A 25,695-nucleotide genomic window follows, 5' to 3' on the forward strand; every position below is an offset into this window, starting at 1 on the left:
TGGGAGTCAGATTACACTGCTTGTTTTTGATGACCAAAAAAATGTAAGAGTTATTTGTTTTGGAGTTGGACTAGACTTGTTGCGCTGAATATTTTTGATTCAATAAAAAACAAACAAACAAAAAAAAAACATAAAAGTAATTTGTTTTTAATAAACAGAAATAAGAGCTCCATACCCAAGCCTAATAAATAGTGCTTGATAAGACTAACAACACTATTAGTATTCAAACAAACCTCAAACATTAACATATTAAACTTGCTTCATGCTTTAGACATGAATGGGAGCTGCTTCCAATCACTCAAGCAAAGTTCTAGCAACCAACCACAAACCCCTAACATTTTAACAGCACGTTTTACAAGCACCACTTACATTTTCGTGAGGAAAAATTGAGTGTTATATAGCCTATTATTTAATACAGAAACAGCCCAGGAATAACAAAGCACTACAACATCAATCACTACGCAAATATTTAATTCCCTTTTCGATCCTTCAGTCAAACTGATATCATCTGTACTCCGCTGTCATTGTTCGGCCTGTATTAATATGCTAGAGGATTGTACACGAGTCTCTTGATTCGTAGATTTATAGGGTACTGAGAATGCAATTTCATACTGCATATAACGCTTGGGGTGGCCCGGCCCAGTTGATCATTTCAACGTAATTAATTTGTTTGTTGGCACTGACTGCGTCCTGAGTGCATATGCACTGGAATGTTAATTAAATGAGATGTAACTCCCTCTGAAGTGGAGTATGAAAAGAAACACCCCGTTCCACGAAGCAGACTGGAAGCTGATTCTCATGGTATATACAGTGGCTTGCGAAAGTATTCACTCATTTTTTTCACGTTTTGTTATCTTGCAGTCTATGTTAAACTGTTTTAAATTACTTTGTATTGTATGGAGTGTAAACTGTTGTGGAGAACAATGATGAAGCAAAAACAGATTTGGGACCACCTTGCAAATTTATTAAAAATAAAACACTGAAATAAGTGCATTGCATAAGTATTCATTCCCTTAACTTAGTACTCAGCTGAAGCATCTTTACAGCCTCAAGTATTTTTGGATATGATGCGACAAGCTGTGCACATCTGCATTTGGCAATTTTCTGCCATTCTTCTCCTCACCTCTTCACCTCTCAAGCTCTGTCAGCTTGGATGGGGGCTGGCAGACATTTTCAGGTTTCTCCAGAAATATTTGATTGGGTTGAAGTCCAGGCTGTGGCTGGGCCACTCAAGGACATTCACATTCACAGTTGTCTATAAGCCACACTTGTTGTGTGCTTAGGGTCATTGTCCTGTAGGAAGGTAGAAACCTTCTGTCAAGTCTGAGGTTCTGAATGATCTGGACTGGGTTTTTATTAAGGCTACCTTAATATTTTGGTGCATTAACTTTTCCTTCTTCTTTGACGAGTTCCTCAGTCCATGCTGCTGAAAAACAGCCCCACAGCATGAGGCTGCTATCGGCATACTTTACTTTTGGGACGGTACTCTGCAGGTGATGAGAAGTGCTTGGTTTCCTTCAAACATGATGCTTGGAACTGAGGTTCATCAGACCTTGTTTCTCACAGTCTGAGGATCCTTTAGGTGCTTTTTTGCAAATTCCAAGTGGGTTTTCATGTGTCTTCACTAAGGAGAGGATTGAGTTTGACCACACAGCCATAAAGACGGGATTGGTGGAGTGTTGCAGTGATGTTTGTCCTTCTGTAAGTTTCTCGCATCTGCATAAATGATCATGGAGCTTAACTAGAGTGACCATCAGCTTCTTGGTCACCAGTATAACCAAGCCCCTTCTTCATCAATTTCTCAGCTCTAGGAAAAGTCCTACTTGTTCCAAGCATCTTCCATTATGTATAATGGAGGCTACATGCTTCTGTGAACCTTCAATGCAGCAGAAAATTTTTTTGAACTCTTCCCCAGATCTGTGCCTTGTGCCTTGACAAAAGCCAGTTTCTCTACAGGCTCTACAGGCAGTTATTTTGACCTCAAGGCTTGGTTTTTGCTCTGATATGCATTATCAGACCTTTCCTGAGAGGTGTGTGCCTTTCCAAATCATACTCATTCAAATGAATTCATCACAGTTTAATAGTATAGTATAAGTATAGTATAATATAAGTGTTTAGTATAATAACATCTACAAGTGATTTGAGTGCTCCTGAGCTACATTTCAAATTTCCCAGAATAGGGTATGAATACTTATGCAATGGAATATTTTAGTTTTTTTATTTCTAATAAATTTGCGTTTTAATAAGGTTGTTACAAAGCTGTTTTGTGCTTTGTCATTATGGTGTACGGAGTGTAGATCGATCTGGAAAATAAGTAATTTAAAGCAGTTTAACATAAGGCTGCAACATAAAATGTGAAAAAATAAAGGGGTGTGAATACTTTTGGCAGGCACTATATACACAGTAGGGTACGACGAGCTAAAGGCGCCCTGAGGTAAAAGGCGCCTTTGATTTAATTTTCCTCTTAACCACTAGATGGCAGAAAAAGTGGCGTAGCACGTTCCAAAACATCTGTTTTCAACAAACACGTGCAATATTGGTTGATGTTTGCCGCGATTGCGGGCAGAAGAGTAAAGTCGATTCTGTGCTTACTTGATCTAATATTTGATGTTTTTAAAAATAATGTAGATTTAAATAGCAAATGAGAATCGCTAACATTATTAAGTATATCTTGAGACAAATGTCTTCTTAATGATTTTCAGTTTTGTTTATGATAATTAAAACGGCGGTTTTTAAATAACAAAAGAATATATAAAAGTATGGTATTTGGGGAAAAAAGCACCCCTGCTGTTGGGGCTAAAAGGCACAATATTAACACGATAATTAACAGAAGGCTGACTTTTCCATTTGTTGATGTGACATTAGATTCAGATGGCAAATATCATATATTATGTTGGGTGTCCATCTTAGAGATAACCACCATGTTTAGAATGAAACCATCATATTTAAAAACAAGTTATTAATTATATCATATAATAAAATATCATTTGTTGTTACTACTGTAAATCTATATTAAATTATGGGATCTCCTTCAGTGCTTTCAGAATCTTTACATTTTGAAATGATTTTGTTTCTGTATTTTAAAAAATGTTTTATATTAATGACAGTATACTGAACAAAAAATAATTCTTTTATTTTTCAAAATAAGCAGAAAATAGTACAAACTTTGCTAAAGTGATTGTTTTGAACAAGTATTAACTTAGACATTATTTAGAAAAAAAAACATTATTTTAGCTAAAGTATTTGTATCAGTACAGTGTGCCTTTTACCCCCTCATACATTTATAAGATATTTTAAACAAAATAAACAACTTTTTTTAATAAACAACTACTCTTATCATTTATTTTCACACAAAATCTGTTGCTCCATTAATGTTCAATACAACGTATACATTTTTTCTGCAATTATACATTTTAGGTGCAGCGAACAGCACATTTTTTCCCTATATATGACACAAAAAAAGTTTTATATATGCAATTAATCTGAATTTGCTTGCTCAAAAGTCAAGCTAAAGTGGTTGCCAGGGTTTTATAGATACTGCATGACTCAACTAAGCATGAGCAATAATACTGATGTTTGCCTTAATAATTAATAACATAATTACCTGTCAGCATAAATGCTCCTCCAGGGTAATTTCACTCTCATTTTCTGTATCTGCATCATTCCTTTGACATAGTGAAGTGAAAAGGCACTGGCTTCCATTACCGAGGTCACAGGCAATAGCAGACTCGTGCGTTTTCACCGTAGAAACATTGTAAGCCTTGTTCAAGGTGAATGAGTCAAATGTGGGTAACCAGCTCTGTAGCACTTCAGCGTTTTCCATTTCAGGGTCACCTGCGGTGGATCAAGGAACAAGTGAATGTCTCCGATCTTGTTATGTTTGCAGATCGTATCTGTGGACGACAAAAAAAGAACCACATTGTTGACTTTTTTTTTTATCTCGTGGGCATGTGTTTGAATTACACAATCGTACGAAACAATATGTACATACGTGATGCATTTATCAGAAGCTATTTGAAAGCTAATTTGAAAGCAATATTGTACAGTTGAGGTCAAAAGTTTACATATCCCTTTCAGAATCTGCAAAATGTTAATTATTTTACCAAAATTGTTTATTTAGTACTGACCTGAATAAGATATTTCACGTAAAAGATGTTTACATATAGTACACAAGAGAAAATAATAGCTGAATTTATAAAATTACGCCTTCAAAAGTTTACATACCCTTGATTCTTGATTCAGTTTGAACCCTTTCCAACAATGACTAAGATTTTGAGATCCATCTTTTCACACTGAGGAAAACTGAGGGACTCATATGCAACTATTACAGAAGGTTCAAATGCTCACTGACGCTCCAAAAAGAGAAACGATGCGTTAAGAGCCGGGGGGTGAAAACTTTTGAACAGAATGGAGATATGTACATTTTTCTAATTTTGCCTAAATATCATATTTTTTTCATTTAGTACTGTCCTTCAGAGGCTACACAAGATAGTTACGTTTCCCAAAAGACAAAATAAGTTAAATTTACCCTGATCTTTAAATTCAAAAAGTCAACAATTGTGTTGGCATTTTAGTAATTATTGATTGTTTTTTTACAGAAAGCAATGTGCTAAGTTACTTTTGCCTTTTTATCACCATCCACTGACAAATACTCTCCTCCTGCTGTTTGTAACTAGAAACCAGCTAATTCCATAATGTTCTTGTAACACGTCACCCTCAGTACAGTAGGAAATCATCTCCACCAATGCAAAAGGACAACACGGCCATCAATACCGTTCCTATTCTAGTTCATAACAGCGATGTCTCCAAGGTGCTCGCCACACATCCGAGCACAACTCTTTGCTCCCCGGCCAACCCCACCGCTTGCAGACTCCCCGTTCCCTTTAATCATTTTAATGGACAATTCTGGGATTGCAGGAGATCTGGCAGCTTTTAATGAGATGGGCTTTTTACCTCATATACCTGCTGTGGTGTTTTATAGTTGTGGTATAAGGCTGCTCTTTGTTGTGATCTGTTTGTTTTCTCTCTATCTGCCGCCCCTCACCGAGTCGCCTTTTAAAACACTTGTATAATCCCTTAGGCGAGGAAAATGTCAGTCAGGTTGCTCTATACATTCAGCATTCGATCCGTGAGGTGTGAAACAAGCTCAAAAGACATGATAAATATGCCAGTGTGGAACTATGTGTATTGCGGGAAGGGATTTGAAGCATCTACTCGAAAATATAGTATTAACATGCTGTTTTTTTGTTTGGTGATGTGAAACTCAAAACTTGCGGTTCTCAAGAACATCTCAGCTATATCTTTTTGAGAGTCTCACTGGATATCAATAAAGAGATTTTAGCATTTGCAGCAATCTTTCTGTCCAGTATGTTAGTAGGCAAGAAAAACAACCGATTGCAGGAATAATTCATCCAAAAATGAAAATAACCCTATGATTTATTCACCCTCAGGCCATCCTAGGTGTATATGACTTTCTTCTTTTAGACAAATACAGTCAGAGTTATATTAAAAAATGTCCTGGCTCTTTCAAGCTTTATAATGGCAGTGAATGACTGTTGAGATTTTGAAGTCCAATAAAGTGAATCAATCATCATAAGTAATACTCAACACAGCTCTGGGGGGTTAATAAAGGCCTTCTGAAGTGAATCAATGCATTTTTGTAAGAAAATTTCTGTATTTTAAGCTGTGAGCTACGGTGAGAAGTGATACAGAAGTCCAGAGCAAAACAAACTATGAAGTACACTACCAGTCAAAAGATTTTTAATGTTTTTTTTTTGTTTTGTTTTTTTTTTTTTTAAAAAGAAGTCTCTTCTGCTCATCAAGCCTGCATTTATTAGATCCAAAGTACAGCAGAAACAGTAAAAAATTTAAATATTTCTGCTATTTAAAACAACTGTTTTCTCTTTGAATATATTTTTAAATGTAATTTATTCTTGTGATTTCAAAGCTTAATTTCTAGTATCAGTAATTCCAGTCACAGGATCCTTTAGAAAACATTCTAATATTCTGATTTGCTGGTCAAAAAACATTTTTTTTTTATTATTACTATTACTATTTGTCACGAATCTGGTCGGTGTCCTGTTGTCCGCTCACCACCAGATGTCACTCTCACCTCACCTACACACTCTGACTGTTGCACCACACTCCGGACTGCATCTCCCATCCTCCACCGCACTGATTGCGTCAGCCCCCGTGACCAATCAGGCGTTCTATAAAGCCCCGGTCCTCCCCAGTGCACTTCACGGATTGTTGTATTGTTGTATTGTTAGCGTTTCCTAGTTTCCTGTTCCGAGTTCCTAGTCCTCAGTGTTTTGCCTTTCCCGCCTGGTTTTCTCGTTTTGACTGTCTAGCCGCCTGCCTTTTGGACTATCGCTCTTGTTTATTGGATTATTCTCTTCTACTGCCTGTGATATACCCGTCTGCTCCCGTCTCGACCCTGCCTGTACGACCATGTATCTGTCTCGTCCCTACAATAAAAGCTTGCATATGGATCCGCTCGCCTCTCGCCTCTCACTCCCTGTTACACTATTACTATTACTATTACTATTATTATTATTATTATTATTATTATTATTATGTTGAAAACAGCCAAGTCTAACTTTTTTCAGGTTTCTTTGATGAATAGAAAGTTCAGAAGAAAAAAAAACTATAATTAATATATATAATTAATATATATATATATATATATATATATATATTTTTTTTTTTTTTTTTTTCACACACACACACACACACACACACACACACTTGAAGTTTTTCAGTGGTATAGTGTATAATATTACAAAAGCTTTTTATTTCAGATAAATGCTGATCTTCGGATCTTTTGGGTTCATCAAAGAATCTTAAAAAGTGTACACATCTGTTTTAAATATTGATAATATAAACAAATTTCTTGAAAGGCACATCTGCATATTATAATGATTTCTGAAGGATTATGTGATACTGAAGACTGGAGTAATGATGCTAAAAAAAAATTTGGTTTTGAACAGAGGAATAAATTACATTTTTAAATATATTTAAATAGAAGGCAGTTGTTTTTAATAGTTTAAATTAACAATTTAAATAAATAGTATAATTTTACAATATTACTGCTTTTGCTGTATTTTGGATAAAAAAAATGCAGGCTTGGTGAGCAGAAAATACTTCTTTAAAAAACAAAAAAAAAAAAAACGTTTTGACTGGTAGTATGTTTTTAACATTTAAAACCAAATAAACAATTTATGCTTAAAAAGTTACACATTTTTGTTAGTGAATTGACTATGCCAATATACTGGTAGATCTTCATTTCATTTCTTCTTTTTTGCAAATAGCACATCAAAAGGTAAACTGGCATCCTGTCATATTTGATCTCACAAAAAGAAAAGATGAAATAAAAAGATCAAAGTTTATTTACGTAATGTCAACAAGACAGCTTTGGCAAAGTTGCAAAAAATAATTTAAGTTAATCCTGAGTTAGAATATTCTTCTCTGCTTTTTTATATTTGACTTCTGGAATATTCATTACAGTACAGTATCATGTCTAAGCTGCTTTTTTCCATACAATGACAATGGATGGAGACCATCAGCCTTCATGCTATAAACACAATAAAAAGCACCATAAAATCATCTTAAAAGTAGTTTAAACCATTTGTATACTTGAAGGCTTTCTTTAGCTTTGTGTGAGGGAAAAGTCACTTAAGAGTCAAGTTCATCATTCATTCTATTCTGTATGTTCTACAAAAGAAAGAAACTCATGAGGATAAGTAAATGATGGCAAACTTTCATTTTTGGGTTAACGATCCCTTTAAGGCAAACACTTGGACACCTCAGCGGCTAGCCAGAGGTTGGCTTTCAACATAGTTTGAGGACACTTGAGGCTGTTATGAAAATTGCATGCTGGCAGGAAAAAAAAAACAAACTGGAGCATTTATCCATCAGCACTCATCTCCCTCATGAAAGATGACGAGACGCATCAGGGTTCTATGATAACAGAGCTATAAGGTTACACAGCCATGATGGCATATCAGACCACCTGCTCATCAAATGCTGTTACTGTTAAAAATGTAAAAATAATCTGTGTGCCAGGCTGATTTAGTCTAGCAGCAACAAACATTATTTGTGAGACTCTGATATGTATTGTTTTGATCAAGTACTGTAGTACAATGCTGTTTATCTGTTGTACAATTACTGCTAGCATTTAGGGGCAGGGAAGCTTGCGCTGCCTGACACTGGATTTTTGCGATAGTTAGATGGACACAACTAGAGGCCATCCCGCAAGGGACAATTGGAGTCTGAGTGGAGACATAATGGACAGATAAGGTCCAACAGCCAGGGGAGATTAAATGACAAGACACTAAGTGGCTTTAAAGATTACAAAGGGGAAGCAAATGGAGACACACATACCATTTTACAATCTGTTTGGAACTGATATCACAGTTGTACACAGAATGCAACTAGGGTTGGGCGATAAGTCATTCACAATTATTTGCTGGCTAAATGAAATTATGCACAATTGTGAATATGATTGGATGATGTTTTAAATCTGGGTACTAAACAGAAAAAAGTATTACTCAAATCATAATTTGTCAATATTTATGTATGCATATATGTGACCCTGGACCACAAAATCAGTCATAAGCGTCAATTTTTCGAATTGAGCTTTATACATCATCTGAAAGCTGAATAAATAAGCTTTCTATCAATGTATGGTTTGATAGGATAGGACAATATTTGACCGAGATACAACTATTTCAGTATATGGAATCTGATGGGCCAAAAAAACAAAATATTGAGAAAATCACCTTTAAAGTTGTCCAAATTAAGTTCTTTGCAATGCATATTACTAATCAAAAATTAAGTTTTGATATATTTACAGTAGGAAATTTACAAAATATCTTCATGGAACATGATCTTTACTTAATTTCCTAATGATTTTTGGCATAAAAGAAAAATCTATAATTTTGACCCATACAATGTATTTTTGGCTATTGCTACAAATATACCCCAGCGACTTAAGACTGGTTTTGTGGTCCAGGGTCACATATGTACTCTGACCAGAAATATAAATGCAACACTTTTGTTTTTGCCCCCATTAAGTTGCTGAACTCAAAGATCTAAGACTTTTTCCATGTACACAAAAGGCCTTTTTCTCTCAAATATTGTACACAAATCTGTCTAAATCTGTGTTAGTGAGCACTTCTCCTTTGCCGAGATAATCCATCCACCTCACAGGTGTGGCATATCAAGATGCTGATTAGACAGCATGATTATTGCACATGTGTGCATTAGGCTGGTCACAATAAAAGGCCACTCTAAAATGTGCAGTTTTATCACACAAATGACACAGATGTCGCAAGTTTTGAGGGAGTATGCAATTGGCATGCTGACCGCAGGAATGTCCACCAGCGTTGTTGCCCGTGAATTGAATGTTCATTTCTCTACCATAAGACGTCTCCAAAGGCGTTTCAGAGAATTTGGCAGTACATCCAACCGGCCTCACAACCGCAGAGCATGTGTAACCACACCAGCCCAGGACCTCCACATGCAGCATCTTCACCTCCAAGATCGTCTGAGATCAGCCACCCGGACAGCTGCTGCAACAATCGGTTTGCACAACCAAAGAATTTCTGCACAAACTGTCAGAAACCGACTCAGGGAAGCTCATCTGCATGTTCGTCGTCCTTATCGGGGTCTCGACCTGACTGCAGTTCGTCGTAACTAACCTGAGTGGGCAAAGCTAACATTCGATAGTGTCTGGCACTTAGGAGAGGTGTTCTCTTCACGGATGAATCCCAGTTTTCACTGTACAGGGCAGATGGCAGACAGCATGTATGGCGTCATGTGGGTGAGCGGTTTGCTGATGTCAGCGTTGTGGATCGAGTGGCCTGTGGTGGCGGTGGGGTTATGGTATGGGCAAACATATGTTATGGACAACGAACACAGGTGCATTTTATTGATGGCATTCTGAATGCACAAAGATACTGTGACGAGATCCTGAGGCCCATTGTTGTGCCATTCATCCACGACCATCACCTCATGTTGCAGCATGATAATGTATGGCTCCATGTTGCAAGGATCTGTACACAATTCCTGGAAGCTGAAAACATCCCAGTTCTTGCATGGCCAGCATACTCCCCGGACATGTCACCCATTGAGTATGTTTGGGATGCTCTGGATCGTCGTATACGACAGCGTGTTCCAGTTCCTCCCAATATCCAGCAACTTTGCACAGCCATTGAAGAGGAGTGGACCAACATTCCACAGGCCACAATCAACAACCTGATCAACGTGTGAGGCAAAGATACTGATCCTGATTTAATGGACACAACTGAAGAATCTTCTTGGCTCACTCATAAGGATGGTCTCATTTTGTTTCAAAATGAAAAGGTATTGTCGGTGCCAATAGCCTTATGGACAGTGCGCAGACATATGGTGCAGTTGCGCCTTGGGTGTCCCAAATCCCGAATCCCGCCTTGTGAACCTTTCCCGATCCCACCCCATCTCTTTCTCCCACTCACTTCCTGTCTCAAAAGAAAAAAAAAAATCCAAAATGAAAAGTTTTGAATTTTTTTATTTAAACTGTTGAGTGATTAATTCAGTGAGTCATTTATAAAGACATTAACTTGTTTTGTTTCTGAATAAAATAGTGTTTTTGAATGAAACGGCTGAGTGAATGATTCAGTGAGTCATTTATAAAGACGTTAACTTGTTTTGTTCCTGAATAAAATAGTGTTTTTGAATGAAACGGCTGAGTGAATGATTCAGTGAGTCATTTATAAAGACATTAACTTGTGTTTTTGAATAAAACGGTATGAGTCACCCATAAAGACTGCAACTTGCTTTGTTCCTGAACAAAAGTGTTTTTGAATGAAACAGTTGAGTGATTGATTCAGTGAGGCATTTATAAAGAAATTAACTTATGTTCCTGAACAAAATAGTGCTTTTGAATAAAACAGTTGAGTGAACGATTCAGTAAGTCATTTATAAAAACATTAACCTGTTTTGTTCCTGAACAAAAGTGTTTTTGAATTAAACGGTTCAGTGAATGATTCAGTGACCCACCCATAAAGACTGCAGCTTGTTTTGTTCCTGAACAAAATACTGTTTTTGAATGAAACGGTTGAGTGATTGATTCAGTAAGTCATTTATAAAGAAATTAACTTGAAATTAAATTAACTGGTTTAGTAAATGATTCAGTGAGTCATTTATAAAGACATTATCTTGTTTCTGAACAAAACAGTGTTTTTGAATTAAACGGTTCAGTGAATGGTTCAATGACCCACCCATAAAGACTGCAACTTGTTTTGTTCCTGAACAAAAGAGTATTTTTGAATGAAACGGTTGAGTGATTGATTCAGTAAGTCATTTGTAAAGAAATTAACTTGTTTTGTCCCTGAATAAAGTAGTGCTTTTGAATAAAACAGTTGAGTTAATGATTCAGTAAGTTATTTATAAAGACATTAACCTGTTTTGTTTCAGAACAAAAGTGTTTTTTAATGAAATGGTTGAGTAAATGATTCAGTGAGTCACTCAAAGACTACACAAATTGTGTTTTTGAATGAAACAGTTGAGTGAATGATTCAGCGATTAACTTGTCGCCACCTACTGGCATATCAAATGTAATCTGCAAAAAGAGACACTGAAAAAGCATGCAAGCATGTTTATCTCCAGCCTTAAATAATGCCACAAAGTAATTTTGCAGCTACATAGCTATTACTTCCACTACATTATACCACCAAGAAATATAAATGAGCTATTGTTCGCTGCGGATTACAACATCAGCACTCTGTTTGCTTTGTTTTATTTTAAGCTTTCCAGCAGAGCGCCATACTATCTAAAGCAGTGCGTTCAGCAGTCTTGCTGTTGTTTAATTAGCACCATCTACCATATAATTACACATACGGCAACACTGGAAACTGTGTGCCACTGTTTTATCTGATTTAAATCAAAACAAGAGGAAGGGGAGACAGTTATTTTCTGACTATGAGCATAACACAGAATTGGATTATTATGGCCTTTTGCTCAAAGGAGATAAAGGAGCAGTATAAACTCTCATAATACATCTTATAAACACGGCCACTAAAGCTGACAGCAAGGGCTGATGCATTCTGGATTACTCTAATACATTGCACACGCTGTTCTTTTTATGCTGTTGACTTTAAGAAGATTAACTATTAAAACATACTTTTCACACTATTACAACTTTCATTTGTCCGTCAACAAAATGACAAGTGGTTATTTTTGTTAGAATTTTTCTAATAGCATTTCGGAATGGAAATGACAAAATCGACGGATGTGTTTGTCTTGCTACAGTTCATTTAAAGCTGGCATTTAAGTTATCGTTAAAAAATAAATACATACATATGCATACATAAATAACACTTATTTATGACAGTATTATTGGAAATCAAAATTTGTGTTAACCAGAAACACGTCTGATAACACAGTTACAGGATTTTTTTTTTTTTTTTTTTTTTTGTTTTGTTTTGTTTTTCTTTTTATTCAAGTTTTTGAAGTTTTAAATTTGAGTCTGGAACAAGGAAAAAAGATAAACAATTAAAGTAAATTAAAATTATTTTTACACAATTATAATGGATTTCCATATTTTAACTTTTTAAATTTCTGTAAAAAGGAAAAAATAAACAAATGTTACATTTAATGTAAATTATTTTTACATAATAACGCTTTTGAACAATACAAAATGAAATTGTTTATGATGGTGATCATGACCGTTTTTTTATTATTTAATTATTTATTTATTTATTTATTTATTTATTTATTTATTTATTTATTTATTTATTTATTTATTATTATTATTATTATTTATGTTTAGGATTTTAAAGTTTTAAAATTTGAGTCTGGAACAAGGAAAAAATAGATAAAAAAATAAAATAAAATAAAATAAAATAAAATAAAATAAAATAAAATTAAATAAAATAAAATAAAATTAAATGAAATTAAATTAAAAAATATTCTGACGTCTGAATGAATGAATAAATAAATTTAATATAAATTATTTTTACACAATAATGCTTTTGAACAATACAAAATGAAATTGTTCATAATGGTGATCATGACATTTTTTTTTTCTAGTTTTTGAAAAGCATTATTATTTTTATGATGGTGTCCATATTTTAAAGTTTTAAACTTGAGTCTGGAACAAGGGAAAAAAAGATTAATAAAATAAAATAAAATAAAATAAAAATAAAAATAAAAATAAATAAATAAATAAAATAAAAAATAATAAATAAAACAAAATAATAAAATAAAATAAAATAAACATTCTAACATCTGAATGAATAAACAAATAAATTTCATGTAAATTATTTTTTAACACAATAATGCTTTTGAACAATACAAAATAAAATTATGATGGGGATTATGAGAGTTTTTTATTCGTATTTAAGTTACAAGTTTAATATATTTATGATAAATGTTTATTAATATTACATATTAAAATCTATTCATATTTCTATGATGGATTTCCATGTCTTAACGTTTTAAATTTGAGTCTGGGACAAGGAAAAAAATATTAAACAGATAAATGTTACATTTGGTATAATTTTTTTACACAATGCTTTTGAACAATAAAAAAAAAAAAAAAAATTGTTTATGATGATGATTATGACAGTTTTCTGTATTTTTAAGTAAATAAATAAATAAATAGATCTTGAAAACTTTCTACTTTGTTTATGATTCATACTTTTCACTTGACTTATGCAGGAGATTGTAGGAAATCATTAAAGGTATGAATCATAAACAAGGTAGAAAGTTTCCAAGAAGATATATTTTTCTACAATCGCTCTTGAGAAACTTCAAGAAATTTGCAATCTAAAATGTGCAAACTAAAATGCACACATAAGTCAATGAATTTTAAACATGAGTAAACAGAACTGAAGACAAAATGCATAAACAAACAGTGAAGATGCCAACTAGATAATCATATCCACCTCCATCAATCTAAATCTACTGCAGATCTTCCTGAGAAAAAAAAAAAAAAAAAAATCCTGAAAGCCAAATTAGGAAGCAGATGAGGTTCGGCTTAGTTGCGCTAAGCATAACAGCTTCTACGAAGCGTGTGGCGGGAGCCCATCATCCACCTCATCTGTCATACCGGCATCTATCAAACTGACAGCCCTTCATTCTTTTCACATGTTGAGAAAGAGGAAAATAACACACTAAACAAGTGACAGTGATGAAGAGCAGTCTTCCGCAACTGACTTCATATCAAACCATCTCTGCCACGCACAGCTTTGATGGAAGAGACTCCATGACTTAAATGACACGCTCTTTTTAATAGAAAAACACATGTGATGGCCTCCCCTATCATTTAACATCAAACATGCTCCTGCAAGAGCATAAATGTATTTATATCAGCGGGACATCTGAGATAGGACGTACTCAAATATCCTGGAGCACATTTTCTGATCCTCTCCACTACTGGGACTAAATGAAAATGGCAGGGCTAATACTGATTTCTGGGTCATGGAGGAGAAGAGCTGGAAGCAGTAAAGCAGATATTTTATTTCCCAAAAAAAAGCAAATTTCCAAGCTTTAGAGGAGTCACCGCAGACCGTAGGTACATTTTTTAGTAAATTCTTGGCTGATATTGTGATAATGCAATGCAGTACATGTTTCTACAACTACAAGCACTTTGATTACTCAGCAGGGGTTGATTTTCATTTCTCTCAGTAGAAAGTTCCAACATCTATTTTTCTACAATTGCTCAAGCCTAAAATAATTTGTAATCTAACAGGTAGAAACTAAAACTTGCAATTTGCAAAGTAATTATTAAATCATTTAAAAGAATAAATTTAACAATTGAATAATGCAGTCATTTACAATTTATTAATTAAGTCAAACAAACTTTTTAGTATTTGAGTCAAATAAATAATTAAACTTTCTTTATTAATAATTAAACACACTGTACATCAGTTGATAACTGCCTTTATATAAGTGTCTGCTGAATGAATACAGTTCAAATAAATTAATAAAGTTAAAATAAATAAATAAAAGTATAAATACATACAAAGAATTTTGTTTTTAAAGTATGAAGATTTTGATAAAAGATAACATTATATTTATAGTGATAAATTATTAAAAAATTCTGACTGCCCCCCAGTGTTGCCATTATATCCATCACGGTCAACATATGTGACTATTTTTCACAAGTACATAATAATAATAATAATAATAACAACAACAACAACAACAACAACAACAACAACAACAACTTCAAGTATATCATGTTCATAATAATAATAGTAATAACAATAATAATAACTATTATTAATATTATTATTATTATTAACAACAACATTTCAAATAAATAATAAAATAATTATTAATAATAACTATAATAATTTTAAGCATAATAATAATAATAATAATAATAATGAGTATTATCATGTATATATTATTATTATTATTATTATTATTACTACTACTACTACTATATAATGTTTGAATGTATATGATGCTATTAATATTATTATAATTATTATTTATGTATGTATATGATATTATAATTATTGTGATTTAAGTAAATAATAATAATAATAATAATAATAATAGAGCATTATCATTTATATAGTATTATGTGACATTCTTATATATATATATATATATATATATATATATGATGCTATTAATATTATTACAATTATTATTATGACTACTATGATTTTTAAAGTAAATAATAATAATAATAATAATAACAATAATAATAATAAAAATAATAATATCAAGTAAATAATAATAATTTTCCAAGCAAGCAAGCAAATAAATAAATAAAACCAGCAAACATATTTGAATTTTGCAAGTAAATACTACTACTACTACTGCTGCCGCCTGCCAACATATTTGATTTTTTGCAAGTAAATATTATTATTAATAATAATAATAATAAATAAATAAATAAATAAATAAATAAATAAATAAATAAATAAATAAATAAATAAATAAATAAATATTTTTTCAATATATAAAATAATATTCTAAAAATAAATATCATATTATAATAAATATATAGAATTTTAGATATATAGAATTAAAGAATAAATATTATTAATACATAATATGAATTATTAACTGCATTCAGCATATACAAGTTTTAGATACAAAGTTAACCTTAGCAAGACAAATAAGTGAGATATATTATTCTAAAAATGATCAAAATGTCATTTCAACCACAAAACGCAGTAAAACACAATACATCATTTAAAATGTGGTTTAAAACAAAAAAGTCCACAGGGCCAAAAGACACACTCTTTCTGACAGCTTTACTTTTCTTGTGTGACAATTTCATTTTTCTCATCTTCTCTATCTGTCAAGATGAGCAGTCGTGCTTGCACTTTCCTGCTGTTCTGGACCTTTAGTATTTCAGGAAGTTGAAGGACATGGTTATAGTTGTTCAGAGAAATTTCTTGGGGAAACAAGGTTCTTCTATTCCCATTCACATAAAGTCAACACTGCCACTATATGAAACATAAGAGAAATTCATGCATACCTTACTGGTTCACGTGTTGATGAGGAGAGAAACACATTCTAGCTATTCACACCATGAACATCTAGAGATAACAAGATCGGAAACATCCTTCAAGTGTTGCACGAAGCCAACTTGAAGCTTTTCAATCTTTGTGATGAGCTCTAGACAGCTGAAACACCTTCTCGAGAGGCTCTAGCAAAGATGCCTGATTCCTGGCCTTCATGTACAGTACAGTGTGCTGGTCGCTGTCCGTGGTGCTGAACACCATCTGTGTGTAAGCTGGGCTGACAGCCACCTCACTTTGTTTGAATGCGAGTCAGTTCCAGTTATACCCAAATAACACAAAGTCCCAACTAACTGCTTTAACACTAGAACTGCTTGCTGTGCAGGAAGAAGCACGGTTCACTTCCTGCATGATCAGATTTGAATTGCCAAATAACTGCTGCTGAAAAAAGGACGTATTTGTGGGCTCATAATGTGAAAAATGCTGTTGGCACTGGATTATTTGCAGCAGATGTTCATTGTAAAAAGTTTATTTATTTTTTTCTTCTTCTAAATATTAGAAGAAACAATGATGAAACTGAAATATGTTTGTATTTTATCTGTTATTGTTTAATGTTTCCCTATCTCAAATAAGAATTAATTCTTATTTTTTATTTATTATTATTATTATTATTATTATTATTATTATTATTATTATTATTATTATTTATTTATTTATTTATTTTTTTTTTTTTTTTGCTGCATATGTCCAGGTCAGGTTAGGAGACCACATATAATTGAATAAACAACTTCAGTAAGATTTTAGACAAAATTACCCAAAATGAGCCTAATTGAAAATTTTGTGTAATTTTTAAAAGGTCTCTTCTGCGGATGGCTGTAGGAAAAAAAGGAAAAGGGAACAAATTAATGCACTATTACTTTGTATGATATGGCATATGGTATGACATTCTGTTAAATTAATATTATATAATTTTTATAATAAATGTATATTTAATGTTATTTAATTAATGACAAAAATATAATTTTAATTACAAAATAACTGTATTTTTATATAAAAATATATTGAATTAATAATATTGAATAAAGTTAAAATAAATAAATAAATAAAATGAGTATAAACACATAAAAAGAATTCTGTTTTTTTTTTTTAAAAAGGATAAAATTATATTTATTGTGAAAATTATTTAAAAATTATGACTGTCCCAGAGTTGTCACATTGTTTACATCATGGCCAACATGTGACTATTTTTTTTTAGTAAATAATAATAATAATAATAATAATAATAATAAATAATGTTTATGTATTATTATTATTATTATTATTATTATTATGTAAATAATAATAGTTACAAGTAAATAATAATAGTAATAATTAAAATAAGTTTATTATTATTATTACTACTACTACTACTACTACTACTAATAACAATAATAATGTGTGTAGTATAACTTTATATATATGATGCTATTAATATTATTATAATTATTATGACTAAGGATTAAAGTAAATAATACAAAATTATAATATATATATATATATATATATATATATATATATATATATATATATAAACATAATATAAAATATTGATACATTTTTATTTATTGATTGATTGATTGATTGATTGATTGATTGATTGATTGATTGATTGACTGAAAAACACAATTTGGGGCATTTCATTTTCAAAAAGCAAAAATGGCAAATCATTCATATTAACCTTTTTAAACTGGCTGCGTCTGCGCCAACCGTTACCATAACTCTTCTCAACTGTTTGCACTATCACAAAAATTAAAACTGCTCCGACAGCAGACGACATGCACTTTCACAATATATGGTTTATTATGGTAATTTCTTGCACTCTGTCGGCAAATGACAGCAGCTTTCCGGGAGAGCGGGAAGGAAGAATTGAATGGAGAGACAGGGAGCACTGAGTTTTGGATTGTATAAAATAATAAACGAAACGAACATGTTGCTAGCACTTAGTTAAGTGCTAGCAACTCTTAGCAGTAGCCAAAGGATTAATAATTAAACTAAACTAAATTAATTACTATCATCACTCAAAATACTGCATGCTAAAGGACATCATTATTATCTACTGTAAAGTTACAGTAGTAATTCAGCAAACAAATGTTATAAGTGATCGTTTTATAATAGGTTTAGCGGGAGCTAGGGCAGATAACAACACAACCTTTAAGACAATTTAAACCAAAAACAATGGTTACTATAGTTAAACCATGGTAACCACAAATGAACCATGGTTTTGTTACACTAACCGTAGTCTAACCATGAGATGTGTAGTAAAACTATGGCTGTAGTTAAATTAAAACAGATTGTAAGCAATCCGACAAAAAACAAACAAAAAACAAAAACAAAAACAAAACATGGTTACTATACTTTTACTGTAATAAACCATGGTTAATTTTAGTAAGACTCGTGATAATGCAATAACATTTTCAGTATTAGGATTTTTCTGTAAAGATATTGTCGTGATGTAATACTACTAATTAATACTTAATAAAAGTAATACTAATTACTATAGTTAAACCATGGTAACCACAAATTAACTAAGATTTTGCTACACTAACCGTGAAATTTGTGGTAAAATTATGGTTGTAAATTAACCTACCAAAAAAACATGGCAAATTTTGGATAATTTACTCATGATAATGCAATAACATGCTTAGTATTAGAATTTTTTCTGTAAAAATATTGTCATGGTGAAATTATTATTGTACTAATTTTGACATTTAGCCACTTTAGAAAATACAGCGTTATTAAATCTATAGTATTTAAGTCATTTTACAATAAAACAACATGGTCATCATGTGATACCTTAAACTGAACTAAAATAAAGTTATGTTATTGCAAACCAAATACTATGAGGTGGTTGTTTTGCACCAAAGTGCAGACAGTTCTGTTCATAACAGTAGATAACTGATGGGAAAAGGGACAGGTGCAAGGAAATAATTGAAAAAGTAATCACACACAAAGTGAGATGCAAAGAGATATAATGAAAAATGAAGAAACTGAAAAGAAAAATGGAAATGAAGGTGCAGTTCAAGAGAGAACATTTAATTATTTTGCACAACCTCAGCATAAGGCTTTAAACCTTTTTTTAAAATGTAACGGCCGTACAAAAAATTGGGTTTGCCTTGGTTTCAGAATTTGTTGTCAGTGAATGGGATGGCCTAGATAAGTGTGAGATTTCCTAGCCTAAAATTTTTGCCCAAGTCCTGCCCTGTTCTACATAGTGGTTGTTCGGCCTTGATACATTCATTAGCTAACAAAATTTTAAATATTAAAAGTTATTTTGTATTAATGTGTCAATATGATGTGAGGTCCAGTTACCAGCATGACACTAAAACATATAGTAGTAATGGGTACTTTTTACTTAAGTACATGTCATAGCCATAGACATGGACGTAGTGTCTGTGACGTCACTCATAGGTTTCTGAAGAGCATTTTTGAAGCCTAAAGTGGGTGGGGGGCGGCCGCCGCCATCTTGGCAATGCGTCACAGCGCATCACTCCCGGATAATCGAAAATGGGCAAAAAGGTGGGACGTGGGTGAAGCTGATGTGCCTAGTTGCTGAAACCACGCCTGCCTAACTCGACAGTAGTGACAGCAGTGCTGCACTTCATTAGACAAACAAATTAGATAGATCTCGATCTAACAAACTGCTCCATAAAGCACTGTAAGCAAGCAACAATTAGATAACTTGGCAGCAATAATTAATCGTAAATAATCGTACGTTTTTTTTTTTTTTCTTTTTATAATGCAGATTATTCACTCAGTTCTACACATGTGAGGACTGTTGTGTCAGCATAGCATGTATTACACATAAAATCAGTAACAGTTCGCAATTAAATCGCTTTTCTACCTTTTCTTGTAACTCAATAAAATCCATGGCAATGAACATATAAGTGTAAATGTGTACGTGTATGAACCAAAAAAGCCTCCTGAATGAAGACTGTGCAACCCACAGTTTTTTTTTTTTTTTTATAATAAAAATCAGAAAATTTATTCCTGTATTTTTTTGTCTAATTCAATTCTGTTTACAAATACACTCAATAAAATCCATGGCAATGAACGTCATCGGAGATGTTTAATACACAATCATTCTGAGCATTATTCCTACTTGCTGGCGTTCATCAATCCACCGTCGTTCTTATAGATTAGGCTATTTTCATTTAATTCGATGCAAAACAATGTGCTAAGTATGTCTTGCATCCTTTAATGTTAGCGAACACTGAAAATAAATTGGCTGCAAAACAGTATTAACTTTTAGTCTGGTTGTTACGGTCAGAAAAAAAAAAATTAAATCACATTATAGCCTATGAGGTAACGAATGCTCACTAGATTTTATACAGATGTTACTATAATGATTCTGTAAATGGTGAACAGCACCCAAATAATGTATATAATGTGGCAGTCACTGCCTTTTACCTTGGCATGACATCTCACTTTTTGCAGACAATGCAAAGGAGTACACTAACTCAAAATAGTGGCAAAAATCAAGTTCGAGATCATTTTCTTTAAAACATCTAATTGCCAGATTTCCAGTGTCCTACCTACTGTATAATTAATTTTTCTGGAAAAATAAAAATCTTTAAAGCCATTTTTAAAGCCAGTCTTTTGCCTTGTAGGGCAAAAGGGGTAATCCACCTGTCACTCAAGTGGCCACACCTTTAATTATGCAGAACTTTAAGGCTTAATGTAAATTAAACGGACCGTTCACAGTTTTCGTGAAGGTACACTTTTTTGTACCAGGCTGTAAACATATTTTTTTCTGCTGTAAAGTTGGGCATTTTAACATTGTAGGTCTATGGGATTGACTCCCTTTTGTAGCCATCCTCTAGGGCCAGTCGATGAATTGCAGTTTTAGTTACTTCCGTGTTGGCTTCAAGAGGGAGACCGGGAGGTTGCCACTTGGTCATAGCTCATACCTTAACTTAAGTAAAAAAGTGTAGTCAGTACTTCATTTACCAGAGTATTTTTAAACATGAGTATCTGTACTTCTACTTAAGTGAAGGATGTGTGTACGTTTGCCATCTCTGCTATGAGTCAGTGCGTGTAAATGTATAGGCGTATGCAAGTGTAAATGTGTGCGTGTATGAACAAAAAAAGCCTCCTGAATGAAGACTGTGCAACCCACAGTTTTTTTGTTTTTTTTTATTAAAAATCAGAAAATGTATTCCTGTATTTTTGTCTAATTAAATTCTGTTTACAAACTCCCCACACAAAATTAATGGTCATCTGTACTTTTTTTAAAGCCATTTGTTTTCTGAAAAAAAAAAAAAGATACCTTGCACTTGAAAATAACAGAAATTTACAGTCAAATAAACAAAATATGTGAAAATTAACTATTTTACCCTTAGATCCTAAAGGGTTAAATTAATAGACACTAAACACGGATCTGGATCTCTTGAGGTGCATAATATTTTCTGAAGGCTTCTCTTTTCATTGACCGTTTGATTTAAAAACTAAATGAAAAATGAAAATGTCAAGATGTAATGTACTCTATTTGTAAAAAGTGTGAAAAAAGAAAATTTCTCCTGCAGGAACAACTCATGGCTTCACTCTGTCATGAAAAACTAATATTAAATGTGCTATGATCATCGTGTTCCTGCAAGTCTTTGAATTTTGGCTTTTTTTGTATGATTGGGTGGAAAAATTCACCTGAGACTCTGGCGCTCTAATTAAAGAGGATCGGAAGACGTTTCCTCTCCAGTGCTTCCTCTCACGGACTTCCCTTTGTTCCCTCCATTCTTGGCAGAGTTAATACTCTCTTCCTTTGTAATCTCCGTCTGTCACTCGTGAAACCTGACCAAAATGAAAGATGAAAAATATTGTCAAGGGAATACACCAGTTCGCCATGGTTGAGATCCAACACTGACTCATGATACAAGAAAGTCTAAGAACACACGGGATTTAAAATTTGATCAACACAGCTTTAAAATAAAGATGAAAATAAATGTTTTAGTCAACATTTTGACAGTGTCAGTACAGGATATAAATGAATTATAAATGTATTATTGTTTTCCCAAATAATCTGTCATCTTTAACAATGTGATTATAAAACTCTTCAAAAACAAGACATTTTTTCCCTCTCTGGCAACGCATCCTCAGTTTTTAATGTAAATTAGGTGCAGGATTCAAACATAACACTTTTTTGTGCTGTTTTGCTTGTGTTGATTTCAAAGGCAGCTGAGCTTATCTAAGCTTTTTATCACCAGATGCTGAATAGATTCAGTCAATAACAGCGAAGCTCCTAAATCCTCAGGAGTTTGTCCATGGCAGATTGAAGTCATCTTCAGAGGAGACAGTAAAACCATAAAAACCCTGAATACTGATCGCTATCTTTACTAAAAGCTGCACTTTTATAGGGGGGCCAAACTACATGACCACAAAAAGTGTTTGCACGGTTAAGCTGCACTTAAAAACAGATGACTTTCATTGCATAGATAGGAAGATCTCATTTAAGATGCCATCTGCAAACAAATGATGCTAGAACTTTTCTCTTTATAGGCTTCCTAATCTTTTATTATTTAAAATCCAATTAAAATGCTAATAAAAATAGACCTATAAGCAAACAACAGCCTTTAAAATGACTTAAAATACATATATAATAGCAATGAAGCAACAATTAGTTTAAATAAAGTATCAACCCTGGTGAAAAAAAAACAGCATATGCTGGTAGTTATGTTTTGATGATGGGATGCTGGTTAGGTATGTTTTGATGCTGGTTTAAGCTGGTCCTTTGCTGGTTTATGCTCGTCCTTGACCAGCAACATGACCAACAAAAACCAGCAAAGGACCAGCATAGACCAGCTAAGGACCAGCTTAAACCAGCATCAAAACATACCTAACCAGTTCACCTGTTTCGAGTCCTTCGTTCATCTTATGGGTCTGTCATGTGATGAACGAACGACTCGAACCCAAAGACTCGAGAAATGAACTAATCAATTCTCTTTCCGGCTCAGACTACATAGGTTAAGCTTATGGGGCTGTCACGTGATGAACGAACGACTCAAACTCGAAAACTTCGTTGAAGCTGAATCGAGGGGTCGTGACAGTCCTATTACTAACTACTTAAAATAAGCAAATTAGTTGTTTACTGAAGCAAAAGTTGTACTTAATGGTTTGTTAATAGTGAGAATTGGACGTTAAAATAAAGTGTGACTAATAAAAAAATGCATGTTCTGCTTAATTGTCTACATACATTTTGTAGACAATGATGAGGATAAGTAGTGTTTATGCATATCAATTTAAACTGACTGACAGAAAAGGACACAGTTAACCGTAGCCACTGACCTAGAACATTCTCAGGTCTTTGTAGACATCAACTGATTTATTCTAAGGCCTCCCATAAATACATAAATAAATGTTTCTTAATGTGATAATTTAGTCATGTAATAATTTATTTTCTTAATATAACTTAATAAATCTTAATAAAGTAATTATGTATATAATGAATTTACTACTTTTTATTACGAAATGCTTATTATAATTAATAAGCTTTCCACTGATGTATGGTTTGTTAGGATAGGAAAATATTTGGCCGAGATAAAACTATTTGAAAATCTGGAATCTGAGGATGCCAACAAAAACAAAATATTGAGAAAATCGCCTTTGAAGTTCAAATAAAGTTCTTAGTAATGCATACTACTGATCAAAAATTAATTTTTGACATATTTATGGTAGGAAATTTATAGCACATCTTAAATGGAACATGATCTTTACTTAATACTTAAAAATTTGGTCATTTTGACCCATACAATATGTATTGTTCGCTATACTGCTACAAATATACCCATACTCGAGTACTTGAATTGAATTGAGGAAACATGACAGTCCTATTACTAATTATTAAAATCACAGTTAATGGTTTGTTAATAGTGAGAACTGGACCTTAAAATAAAGCGTGACTAACACAACTTTTATATCTGCTTAACTGTCTACATACATTTTGTGTTTAATGTATATTAATGCAATTTTCTGTGGATGATGAGGATGATTAGCGTTATCAATTGTATCAATTTAAACGGACTTACATAAAAGGCCACAATTAACAAGAAATTGTGCAGGGTTTTAATTACTGTAGCCACTGACCTAGAACATTCTCAGTCTTTGTAGACATCAACTGATTTATTTTAAGGCTTCCAAGTTTATATATATATATATATATATATATATATACACATATAACACACACACATATATATATATATTTTGCATGTTCTAAATTATGTACTAAACATGTTTCCTATAATTTTATTATTCATTTAACTTGACATACAATGCTTTTGTACAATGGCTTTTGTACAATGACTATATATATATATATATACATACACACATACACATACACATACGTACACTGTAAAAAAAAAATCCTCTAAAAAAACAGCAAAAAATTAAATTACAGAAAATCACCATTTCTCAAAATTACAAGCAAAAACTGTAAAAATACAGAATAAACTTTATGGTCAAAACACATTAAATTACAGTATATTATCGTTGATAATACACAAAAATTATGTTAAATTACATGGACAACAAACAACTTTCAGGTTAATTGCCATAAATTTAAGGTTTTAATTAGTTATTTTATAGAACTGATCTGTCCATCTACAGTAATTTACTTTTAAACTACCGTTTTTACATGTACAATAACTAAGAAATAATTTATAAAAACGGAGTAAACACATATTTTTTAAAGGATTAATCCTTCTTTTTACAGGAAAATTAAAAGGTATTTAGAAGTTATTTTATGTCTACCTGCAATCATTTTGTTAAAATACAGATACTATTAACTACAATAATCAAAAAATGTTGCATAAAAATGTTGTAAATTCGTAATACAAAGACAATGTCTGTAGATATACATTTTAATCATTCATTTTCCAGAAATATTACAGTTTAAAATGTTTGGACAGTAGAGAATACAGCACAGTACTCAGAAACACATAAAAACAACAGCAACATTTTCAGCCAACTTCTGTAAAATTAACAACATATTCTACAGTCACAGTATTAGTCATTGTACAAAAGCATTGTATGTCAAGTTAAATGAATAATAAAATTATAGGAAACATGTTTAGTACATAATTTAGAACATGCAAAAATATCTACATACAAGAGACAACTGCAGTATACCTGTATACCTGTATACATTTACAATGACATTTTATCCAAAGCAACATACAATATCCCAGTTAGTCTA

The 25,695-nt window shown here is 32.4% G+C and overlaps 1 long non-coding RNA gene across 1 annotated transcript in view; it reads right to left on the reverse strand.

Annotated features, from left to right (window-relative positions):
• LOC127156899 (uncharacterized) overlaps positions 1-25,695 on the reverse strand; it is a 39,348-nt gene that overhangs the window by 8,421 nt on the left and 5,232 nt on the right. The window contains exons 2-3 of the long non-coding RNA XR_007825797.1: positions 22,149-22,292; positions 3,605-3,893 (exon numbers count right to left, since the gene is read on the reverse strand). This is a non-coding gene — a long non-coding RNA (uncharacterized LOC127156899). The remainder of the gene's footprint in view (positions 1-3,604; positions 3,894-22,148; positions 22,293-25,695) is intronic.

The sequence above is a fragment of the Labeo rohita genome, chromosome 25, assembly GCF_022985175.1.
Source record: "Labeo rohita strain BAU-BD-2019 chromosome 25, IGBB_LRoh.1.0, whole genome shotgun sequence".
NCBI lineage: Eukaryota > Metazoa > Chordata > Actinopteri > Cypriniformes > Cyprinidae > Labeo > Labeo rohita.